Raw genomic sequence first — 11,917 nt, 5'->3', positions numbered from 1 at the left:
TGGTTAGGTTTTTGGGTATGTGTTTTTGGCTAGGATCCTGTATAAATACTGTATTCTTTTTAGATATCATCTCTGTGGGCATGGCACCCACTTGCTTCTTAGTGCTGAGATTGACTATGCTTTAGGAAATACTTGACTACTTTGAGAACTATGGGAATAGACACTTTCTAACCTATGAGGCCTCAGAATTCTTGGGAACTGTCTGGTTGTGTGCTAGTCTGTGAGGGCACCTCCTGCTGCTTCAGAAGGTGATTGCCCATTAGCAATCACTGCTGTGATATTCAGACCACTCAGCACCTTCACATCTCCTGTATGCAGTTGCTACCTTCACCCCATGTCATCCTTAGTAACTCTGGAGCCTGGTTTTTAATCTGTGAAATATATCATGTGACATAAATCCAGCCTTGCTCTCACTGGTATTTTGAAGTTAACAGAGACAAGGTAATTTGCTTCTTTTACAGAGTACAGCTTCCTTTGACATGGGTGTTTGAAATGGCTCATCAGTTTTGTTGTATACTTACATGAACTGTAATTGATGATTTACTGTATTATTTACATTGTCATAAAAAGTTTCTAGCGACTTTCCTGATTACTTCCTATGTGACAGAGTATACAGTTCTCTCATCATTCACTCATTTGTCTTGCCATTCACTGAAGTTCAGCTTATTCCCAGTCCCTGTGCTATGCATAATCTCATAACAGCTGGAGAAGACTTTCTGTTTGTGCCATTCTATAGACAAGTAAACAGAATTAAATGTCTTTCTTGACACCAAACAAGTAACATTTGGTCACACTGGGACCTAACTCAGTACTCGACTAACTAGAAATAATTTTGTCTGGATGTCGTCATGCTGGGAGGGTAAGTGGACAGTGGCATTCCTCAATTTCAACATACTAGCTTAGAGCACCTGGCAATGCTCCAGTGCAGTTCAAGGATAGAGGAAAGCTCAACCTTACAAAATGGCTGGGAAACTTCAGTGTTGAAATAATTATTAATAAATCACGACAGTGGGTTCACTGCCTGTCTTGATGGTTTATGTTCCTGAATGAAAGACACATACACAGGCTTTCTATTTTAATATGCCTTAAACAGCACAATAGCTGGACCACTGCGTAACCTCCACTGTTGATAGAATCTACCTCCAGCCAATAATTCTGAGTTACTACTTGTTAAATTCTATGTTCTATATTGGCTGCTCTACATCCAGTTGGGTGCTGTCTCAGCTCCTTCACAAGGTGGCCATGCCTCTCTGTCCTGCAGTCTTCTCAGGCTTGGCATCTCTCCTCTCCTCCACACTCTCCCCACATGGTGGATCTCTTCCTTCTCCTCCTCCCAGTCTCAAGCCTGGGATATCCTAAAATCGCATCTCTGTCTGACCTCCCCAGCTATTGGCTGTTGGCATCTTTATTTATCAGTTGGAACCAACTGCGGGCAGGTTCCCAGAAACTACTTGCAGACATTCGTGTAAGCCGTTATTTGGGGAACATAATTAGCATTTATAATACAACTACACTTCAAGAACTTTCTCTTTCAGCCCTTCATGAGAAAACTCAAAATAATTTCATAATAGATTTCTTTGAAATCACTGAACATGAAGATCCAATCATTACATCCCCTGTTCCACTTCTCACTCTCCTGTCCTTGGGCTACAATTTTCATGTTCTTATACTCTGAATAATATCATTAAAACATAACTGAATAAATGCACACGTGGTAGCAAAAGCCAACCTTAGAAACTTGGCATGATATTAAACATGGTATCTGAGAGCTAACGCTTTTGTTTACATTACCTGATGCAGGGTTTCTTTTTTTTTTTTTTTTTTTTTTTTTTTTTTTGCAAGGGATTCTCTGTTTAGTCCTGGTTGTCCCTGGAACTCACTCTGTAGACCAGGATAGCCTCGAACTCAGAAATCCTCCTGCCTCTGCCTCCCAAGTGCTGGGATTAAAGGTGTGTGCCACCACCGCCCGGCAGATGCAGGGCTTCTTAAATAACCTCCTGACCCCCTTCCACCAGACCTATAGGTATAGTAATTGGGATACAGTTCAAACATTGACTATAATGAATCATAGAGAAATATACTTTTAAACAATTATTTGGTATGTATATAATTTTACCATTCACTGAAGCCAATAGCAACTCTACCTACAGAAATGGATGTGCTTATTGATTTGTTAGTTATTTTGAGGGTCCTGGATAGTAAACTCAGGACCTCAGGTATATAAGGCAAGTGCCCTACTTGAGCTATTTTATTTTTTGAGTCAAGGTCTCACTAAGTGGCCTTAAACTCATCCTTTGCTCCAAGGAAGTCTTGTATCTATGATCTTCCTGAGTCAACCTTCCAAGCAGCTGAAATTACAACCCATGGGCTAAATTTGTGGGTTTTTTTTTTTTACATCAAGATTACATTTTGGCCAAATATTTTATTTATAAGGGCACAGAAGATCTTCAGTTTTTCAGCATTGACTGATGTTTGGCTATATGTCATCAATGCTGAGGACACTGCTTCTTACATAAATACAGAGTACAAAATGGCAGAAATGGGTTATGGCCATTTTAGAATTTTTGGAAGTTCTGTTCTAATCCAGAGCCAAATTAATTATTTTTAAGTGATACTTGACTCAGCAACTCCAATCTGAGCTGAGGTGTTTCAGATAACATTCATTTGGTGTTGCATGGTTGATTGCATGCACAGTACAAAGTGTACACACTATGCTTGCAGAACAAAGGCTGTGTAAAGTCTATGAAGCTACGGAAGCAAACGCTTCAGAAACGCCTCACATTCATTATGGTTTTGATTTTCAATTAAGTTCAGGGTATTGCACAGTCAGGACCCAGTTACTGTTGCCAGTTTATCTTTCATGGTCCCCACATTCAGTTACATGATCTTATATGTTTAAGAAGTTTGGTCTAATGTAGACTGTCCACATCTTTAAATGCATTTCTTGTTATGACTATTTGTCATGACAAATAGTATATGACATTCATATACTATTTCAAATATAAAAGGAATGTATCAGGTGGTATAGATTTATACAATGTATTTCTTGAATGCAAACAATGTATTTGGGTTTATGATGTGTTCTTAGGAAAGGTAGAATTGAATGGAAAACACTTTTAATTTTGAGATAAGCGTTGTGGAAGCATTATGGAAAAAAAATCCCTCAAACCAAAAAGGTCAAGGGGCCCCGAGTTTGTATTAAGAAGGTTCTTCAATTTGAACATTTAGATCTCAGAATGGGACCGAAGTGAGAGCCAGTTTCTTTTTAAACATTAAACTTTTAACAGCTGAACAATAGGAAAGAGATTATTTCAAAGCAAGTGGTATATTAAAATGTTTACATATATGTATGTATATATTCTCATATGTATTTTTGTTTGTTTGTTTGCTTTTTGAGACAGGGTTTCTCTGTGTAGCCCTGGCTGTCCTGGAACTCACTCTGTAGACCAGGCTGGCCTCGAACTCAGAAATCTGCCTGCCTCTGCCTCCCAAGTGCTAGGATTAAAGGCGTGGGCCACCACTGCCTGGCATATTATTTTTCTTAATAAACTTATATTCTTTCTTTTGTTTGCTTTGGTGATGCTATGGATTGAACTTGGGGATTCACTCATGCTAGGCATTAATTGTTGGGGTTCTAGTTGTTTTTTGACAGGCTTACTATATAGTCTAGGCTGTCCTTGAGTCTACTTTGCAGCTGAGTAGTCTTCTGCCTCCACCTCCCAAGATCTGGCATTAGAAGCTTATGACACTGTCTTGGTCACTGTTCTGTTGCTGTAAAGGGGCACCATAATCAAAATAACTTGTATAAAGGGAGCATTTAATTGGAGCTTGCATATAGTTTAAGAGAATTAGTCCAGTATTACCATGGTGGGGAGCATAGTGGCAGGCAGGAAGACATGATACCGAGGCAATAGCTGAGAGCTTTGTATCTTGATCCAATGGTTATGTGTGTGTAGAGGTGGCGCGTGGAAACAGAGAGACGGACATTCTGGGCCTAGAATAGGCTTTCGAAATTTCCTGCAACAAGGCCATAACTCCTCCAACAAGGTCACCCCTCCTAATCCTTCCCTGACAGCTCATCAGCTGGGGTTAAGCATGTAAATATATGAGCCTAGGGGCCAGTCTCGTTCAGCCACCATGGCCACCATGCCCAGTTCCTACACTTAATTATCTAAGAATAAGTTTAAAGATATGTGTGTGTTGGGGTGATCTTTTTATGCACTGTGTAAAGATTGTCTTTGTATTATTCAAATGCTGATCTCTGTGCCAGCAGAGAGTTGGGTGCATAGCTGGACTTTGATATTGTTATTCATATGGATACATATATCTTGTAAACATCCCCTCCAACACCTTTTGATTAGTTTTAATGAAGAGCTGAAAGAGCAATAACTGAGGGAGGAGAGGAAAGGCAGGACTTCCAGGGAGAGATAGAAACTCTGAAAAAGAAACGGCATGGGAGATTCACAAGCCAAACATGGAAGACAAAGCAAATGCCAGTATTCAGGAGGTAACTAGCCACATAGCAGAACATCGATTAGTATGAATGGGTTAATTTAAGTTATAAGAGCTAGTTGGGAACAAACCTAAGCAAAGGCCTTAAGCATTCATAATTAATAAAATGTCTCCAAGTCATTATTTGAGAGCTAGCAGACCAAAAAAGTCACATTATAATTTGTGCACATTGTAGGGCATAAATCCAAATTTACCTGAAAAGGGGGCCAGAAGGAAAGCAGGGAAATTTTTTTCCCTAGCAGCCACACATGCACTGAACTTGGTGGGAGAATAGGTCCCAGCACATAGAAGCCATGGTTTCTTCCAAACACAATGCTGTGTGTGAGCTAACAATGCCTGTAGTAGAACCAAATTATGCTTATCCCTGACTAGCTTACAAATAAATGAGAGTCAGACTGTAGTTATTTTATTTGACTTTGACAATTACTGGGGAATAACCTCTAATCTACTTTTCCCACTGCTGGCCTGGCTACCTCCCCAGCAGTGTGCCCCAGATACTTGCTGTTTTTCCTGGCCATGTGCTCATGATACCTCTCTTTTCATGGCATCTTCTCCTTCCTCTTCCTCCTACTCTCTCTTCTCCACTCAGCCAGGTACTAAAATGCCCACCTACCTCCAGTCCCTCTAGTAATTGGCTGTAGCCATTTTTATTTAACCAATAGTTTTAAATTAAGGAACAAGGTTTGCACAACAAAAGCTGGTCAATGGAGAATTCAGTCCTAGGTAAAGAATTTAGCATTATAATACATAGCCCAAACCCCAGCAATTCCTGGTTTTTTGTCTAAATAAAAAGACTCTTTCAGTTATAATAATAAACAACATACAGTAGGAAAAAACATGAACAATTGTGAAAGACATTAAGTAAGAGTTACATTAAAAAAGCCTAGTCTGTTAGTATTTGGCAACTCCTATCCTGGTGAGTTCAGAGTTCTGTATCTAAATCAATTTTTATCCTAACTGTAGCCACCTGCTGCCACGGATCAACTGGGTTCACCTGAAAGGGGGGCTGAGAATGAAAGGAGGACAGAGGGCGAGAAGAGATGAAGAAGACAAAATTCTCTGATCAAGGTTCAATGCTTTAATGTTCAGCTCTCAATTTAAAGGGAAAGGCCCCACCAAAACCCTTTCTGGTTTAAGCTGGAGATGGGTGGGATAATCCGTTCTTGATCACGGCAGAGATATCTCAAGGCAAGCCCAGGGGCAGTTCTTCTAAGTTCCATGCAGCCAAGGTGGGTAACTCCACCTAGATCCTATCACTTGGTCTGTTGTGGTAAACAAGGTCTCTCAGGCCTGCTCAGGGCTGGGGGAAGGTCATACCTAACTTGCATTATCCACCTGAAAACATCTTAAATCTAGAGCATCATCTTCAATCCTAAAGAATTTAAGCTTACAGTAAGGTAATAACTATCAAGTCTTCAACACCATCAGAGACCTGAGAAGGAATAAATATTACCTGGGTGTGCGGGAAGTGCAGGGATGTCACTTCCAAAAATTATAGAAATGACAGAGATAGCTGGTTTCTTGGACAGTCCCCAATATTCTCTATGACATTGGAGCATCTATCTTTAGCCTTCTGGCCCAGAATATCTGAAAGACCTTTTGTGAAGCAGGAATTTTGAAGGACTTGCTTACTCTGTCTTGGCAGAGCTTGACAGTCACCTTCCCTGTATCAGTTTATCCTTTCTGGAAAAGATTCTGTCTGCAGATAAAGTTAGGGCATTTTTTTTGCCCAGTGGCAAGCTCATCACAAATGAAGCCATCTTCAAATGGAGGTTCTTTGGTGTTTATTATCTTCCAAGTTGAATGGGGTATTGCCAGGAGCTGACATGTCTCAATGTCAAAAAGCCTTAAATTAATACAAACATCTTTAAATGCCATATTCTGGGAGTCTCTGAGCTTTTTGAAGGCCATCTATCTATTCATAGCATATCTGAACAAGAAAATTTTGCTTGTCTCCAGCTACATATTATGTATTTAACCCAGGATGTATATTTCTGTGATAATTCAGACTAGTACCTGACTGTTAGTATAAGTCTGAACCCAGTGACATCACATTCAGGGGCCAGGCGACTTCTGCACCGTTACTGAGGCAACCACTCCCAGAATTCACCTGTCTTGCTCACCTGCACCTGGGAAGTTACACGTCGTCACCCATTTAAATATTTGAGACCGCCCCAACCTCGCTCTCTTCCTCTTCTCATCACTTCTGCCATCTCTCCTGCTCCTCTCTCCCGCTCCCCTCCCTAAATAAACCCCTTCCCATGGAACCGGGTCGACCTCGTGTTGTCTGTCCAAACCGCGTCGGAATCTTACATTTGGTGCATCAGCGGGCTGAACCGACCTCCCCAGGCACTGCACAGCCTGCGTGGTTTGCCGGCTCTCAGCCCTGCCACTGCTGAGACAGAGGCCCACGTGGTCCGCCATTCCTGCCACTGACCCCTCCGTGTCCACGCTGTTCTCAATGCCACTTGCCAAACTTCCAGCACGTGAGCTGTGCTGCTGCGGCCCGCCTCTCCCCCACTCACCGCTCTGCTGAGTGGGTTAGATAGCCAGCCAGACACACAGGTCCCCAATTCCACCTTCCAGATACCAGACTGCACAAGTTCTCATACACACACTGGCATTTTAATCGGTAGGGAGCTTCTGGTTCGTGTGAGGGACCCTGAACTCCCGGTTAGCATCTGGCCACTGCTTCCTGGACTAAAGGGTTGGCTTTTTGCCCCAGTACATGTGACTGGCCTCTAGCCGAACTACGATTGTTATTCTACTAGGACCTTGGGCCGATTGAGTGATTTCCCCCCTTTCGGAAATAGCTTGTAGCCCCTCCCCAGCCCTTGCAGCTCTGCAGGAAAACCTGGTACCAGGCAGGCTATTTCCTGGCTGGCTAACTTCTGGTGGGTTGGCCCAGCCAAGGCCCTTATATGATTGCGTGACGACCTGATTATTATAAGCAGTGCCTGATTCCGTTGCCAACCTTTCTTTCGGGACGCCGAACTGATAGCTTGGTAATTAACTCTCACTCAGTGGGATCATCGGCTTCGTCCGTCCCAGCAGACACCCCACTGGGCTGTCTACTGAAAAACCTCAAATCTTTAAGATTAATGCCTGAGTTGAGGCCTTCCAAATTAATATGCCTTTGCAATAAAGTCTGGATCTGGTACCCTTTAGGCAATGGGCTAACATGGCCACTTAATGGCAGCCTAGACCCCGTCATTTTAAGGAGTCTTAATACATACTGCCAGCAGTCCGGTATCTGGAATGACATCCCTTACGTCCACGCATTCATCTACCTCTGTTATACCCCCTCCATGTGCTCTACCTCCCCTATACCTAAGGTTCTCTTAGCCATGACACCTGCCCAACCCCCAGACAACCACACACCTCTGGACCCAGCCAATGAACCTCCTCCCCTCCAACGCAGGCCTGTTTCCATGCCACCGAAAACCCAAACTGCTACCTCAGTTTCTTCTTCTCACCAGGGTGCCTCTGAGTCCACTGGCTCGACCTCCCCAGACCCCTCTCCTCCTCCTGTGACAGCTGCAGGCCATACTAACTGCTCTGCATTGGCACCAACCTTCACCCCTCCTATCACGCATTCCAAGGCCAAGGGTCCAACCCCTTCCCCTCCAGGGACACCGAAGCCAGCATCTGTTCTTCCCCTAAGGGAAGTGGCTGACATTGATGGCCTGGTCAGGGTACATGTCCCCTTGTCACTGAGTGAACTCTCTCAAATAGAGAGCAGACTGGGCTACTACACCTCTAACTCTTCTGCCTTCATTAAAGAATTTCAATATATTTCTCAGTCTTATAGCCTTATCTACCATGACGTACATATGATTCTAACTAATAACCTACTTCCAGATGAACGCAGGCAAGTTTGGGATGATATAAAAACGCATGCAGATTAGATTCATTAAACAGACGGGACTTATCCAATTGGATCAGAAGCTGTTCCTGGCCAGGATCCTCGATGGGATTATAATTCCGCAGGTAGTATCTTAGCCCGAGATAGATTTATATCATGTCTTTTGGCAGGCCTGAGGAAGGCAGCGTTAAAGCCGGTTCACTTTGAGAAATTCCAAGAGGTTGTCCAAGATAAACAAGAAAATCTGTCTCAATTCTTAGAATGCCTTACAAAGGCTTTACTGCAATATACTAATCTGGACCCTGAAAGCCTAGAAGGTAAGCAACTTCTCATGAACTACTTTTTTTCCCAGAGCTACCCCAACATAAAAGCTAAACTTAGGCGATTGGAGAGGGGGCCCCTAACTCCACAGGTGGAAGTCTTGGCACTGGCCTTCAAAGTGTACCATGAGAGAGATGAGAAAGCCCGTAAACAGAAATACCATATGCTGGCAAAGGCTGTCGACCAACCTCAGCCACTACCCCAGTCTTCCCACTACCCAGGAAGACTATTCCTGGTCTTCGAAGGCTCAGAGACCACCTGGCTCCTGCTATAAATGTGATCAACATGGTCATTGGGCGAAGGCCTGTCCTAACCCCAGCAAGCCTAGGGGACCATGTCCCAGATGCCATCAGAGGGGGCATTGGGGTACCAGCTGCCCTCATGTCGCTCAGAACAGAGGGATATCACTCCCAGAAAACCCCTCAGCTGACCTTCTAGGCTTGGCTATGGAGGACTGATGGGGCCCAAGCTCTCTCCACCCAACCACGCCTATCACTAGCAGGGAGCCATGGGTAGATATTATGGTGTGCGGAAGAACCATCTCCTTCCTCTTGGACACTGGGGCCACTTACTCAGTCCTGACGGAGTTTTGGGGACCCACCTCACCTTCGCATTCTCCTATTGTCAGGGTAGGAGAACAACCTTACCTTCCTCACCAGACCCCTCCACTTAGTTGCATTTTTAGGGGTGTGCCTCTCACCCATTCCTTTTTGGTAGTGCCTACATGTCCTGTCCCCTTATTAGGAAGAGATATCTTAGCTAAGTTGGGAGCTTCTATTTCCTTTGCTCCACCAATTTGCTTAAGCCCAAGCTCACCAGCAGTTCCTCTGCTCCTCCTTTTAGCCAATCACTCTACTAACACTAACATGTTATTTCCCTTACCAGCCTCTTAGGTGGACCTCCAAGCTTGGGATGTCCAGAACCCCTCTGTTGCTAAACATCATTCTCCCGTTGTCATCCAGTTACTGGACTCTACCAGGTACATCTGCCAAGCCCAATATCCTCTTTCTCTCCAGAGCCTCAGGGGACTTAAGCCTATCATTGCTGACCTCTTAAGGAAAAAAACTCCTTCAACCTACCCCTTCCCCTTTTAACACCCCTATACTGGCAGTTAAGAAACCTAATGATACCTATCGACTAGTTCAAGATCTCAGGCACATTAACTCTGCCGTAGTTCCCCTCCATCCTGTCATAGATAACCCATATACGCTTCTCTCTACTATCCCCTCAGGGACTTCTCATTTTTCAGTCCTAGATCTCAAGGATGCATTTTTCTCTATCCCTCTAGACACCCAGTCACAGGACATATTTGCCTTTACCTGGACAGATCCTGACACCCACTTTTCTACCCAACTTACCTGGACTGTTCTACCCCAGGGATTCCGGGTCAGCCCACATCTGTTTGGACAGGCCCTGACTTCTGACTTAATCTCTTTATCTCTCCCTAGATCTAAGATTGTACTTTATGTAGATGATGTTCTTCTCTGTAGTCCCTCCCTAGAAATTAGCCAAGTTGACACAGCTGCTCTTCTAAATTTCCTTTCCAGTCGGGGCTACAGGGTCTCACCTTCTAAAGTCCAACTGTCCACTCCTCAAGTCGCCTATTTGGGACTAGAAATTACCCCAACCCACAAGGCTATTACCTTAGATAGAAAGAACCTGATTCAGTCTCTAACTGTTCCTTCTACAAAGGAAGAGATTCTATCATTCCTAGGAATGGCTAGCTTTTTGCATTCCTGGGTTCCTTCCTTTTCCCTACTTTTTCGTCCCTTATATGAAGCAGCATTAGGCCCCACCCACGAACCTCTTCTCAAACCTGTCACTAAGCCCTTCCAAAGGCTCCAACAGGCTCTCCTTAAGGCCTCAGCCTTACATCTCCCAGACCTGACTCGTCCTTTTTCCCTCTACATAGCTGAAAAAGAGGGATTTGCCCTTGAAGCCTTAGGTCACCAACTGGGACCATTTTTTTCACCTGTAGCATACTTGTCAAAAAGACTAGATCCAACCATTCAGGGATGGGCACCTTGTATTCATACCTTAGCAGCTGCTGAACTCATTATTTGAGATTCAAAGAAACTAACCCTGGGATCACCTATAACTATCCTCTTTTCTCACAACCTGTCACAGCTCCTAACTTATAAAGGCTTACAGACTCTATCTCCCTGCAGGGTTCTTTCTCTTCAGGTAGCCCTAATAGAAGACTCCACTCTCACCTTTCAGTCATGCCCACCTCTTAGATTTCCAATCTTCTTCCCCGACCTAACACTGACTACTCTCTATCTCACTCCTGTACTGGAACCTTAGAAGAGCTATTACCTCATCCTTCACACATACAGGAGGGCACATTGCCTCAAGCCACCTTTACCTGGTATACAGATGGAAGCTCCTTTCTTCATGAAGGGGTCAGGAAAGCTGGCTATGCCATAGTGTCAGACACCAAGGTGGTGGAGACACAGGGCCTTCCTGCTCATACCACCAACCAACAGGCTGAATTAATAGCCCTTACCCGTGCCTTCCAACTGGCACAGGGACAATCCCTCAGCATTTACACAGATTCTAAATATGCTTTCCATATCCTCCTGTCCCATGCTGGTATCTGGAAGGAGCGCGGGTTACTTACTACAAAAGGAGGATCAGTAACTAATGCAAACCAGATTATGGCCATGCTAAAGGCCTCCCATCTTCCCACAGCTATTGGGATTGTCCACTGCAGATCCCACCGTATGGATGACTCTATAGTCTCCAAGGGAAACAACCAAGCTGATGAGGCAGCTAGAGCTGCAGCCCTTAGGGGCCTAGACTCATCTCACTCTCCCAAGGAGATTCTTACACTACAACCCACATCCCCACTTACAACCCCTGACACTCGTCAAACTCTGTCCTATCTTCACCAACTCTTTCATCCTAACAGCCAAGTGCTGTCTTATTTCGTTAAGACCCACCTACAGCCTACTCCTGAGGACTTAAGTTTCCTAAAATCTATCACTGCTTCTTGCAAAATCTGTCAGATGTCAGATCCCAACTCAAGGTATCATAGCACCCCTTTTCCTACCCATCAGGCTAGAGGTTCCCTTCCTAGAACTGACTGGCAACTTGACTTTACCCACATGCCTGCTGTAAAACAGGTCAAGTACCTCCTGGTCTTGGTGGACACCTTCTCAGGCTGGGTAGAGGCTTTTCCCACAACTAACAAAAGGGCTCAGACAGTCTCTGCTCTCC

General features: G+C 44.2%; 1 long non-coding RNA gene across 1 annotated transcript in view; it reads left to right on the top strand.

Annotated features, from left to right (window-relative positions):
• Positions 1 to 8,591: 8,591 nt before the first annotated feature.
• Positions 8,592 to 11,917, top strand: part of LOC114612568 — a 4,802-nt gene continuing 1,476 nt past the window's right edge. Inside the window, exons 1-2 of the long non-coding RNA XR_003710048.1 lie at positions 8,592 to 8,694; positions 9,584 to 9,677. This is a non-coding gene — a long non-coding RNA (uncharacterized LOC114612568). The remainder of the gene's footprint in view (positions 8,695 to 9,583; positions 9,678 to 11,917) is intronic.

This window comes from Grammomys surdaster, unplaced genomic scaffold, assembly GCF_004785775.1.
Source record: "Grammomys surdaster isolate TR1022 unplaced genomic scaffold, NIH_TR_1.0 130, whole genome shotgun sequence".
Lineage (NCBI taxonomy): Eukaryota > Metazoa > Chordata > Mammalia > Rodentia > Muridae > Grammomys > Grammomys surdaster.
Note: the sequence above shows the minus strand (reverse complement) of the source record. Positions and strands in the feature narration are given on the sequence as shown.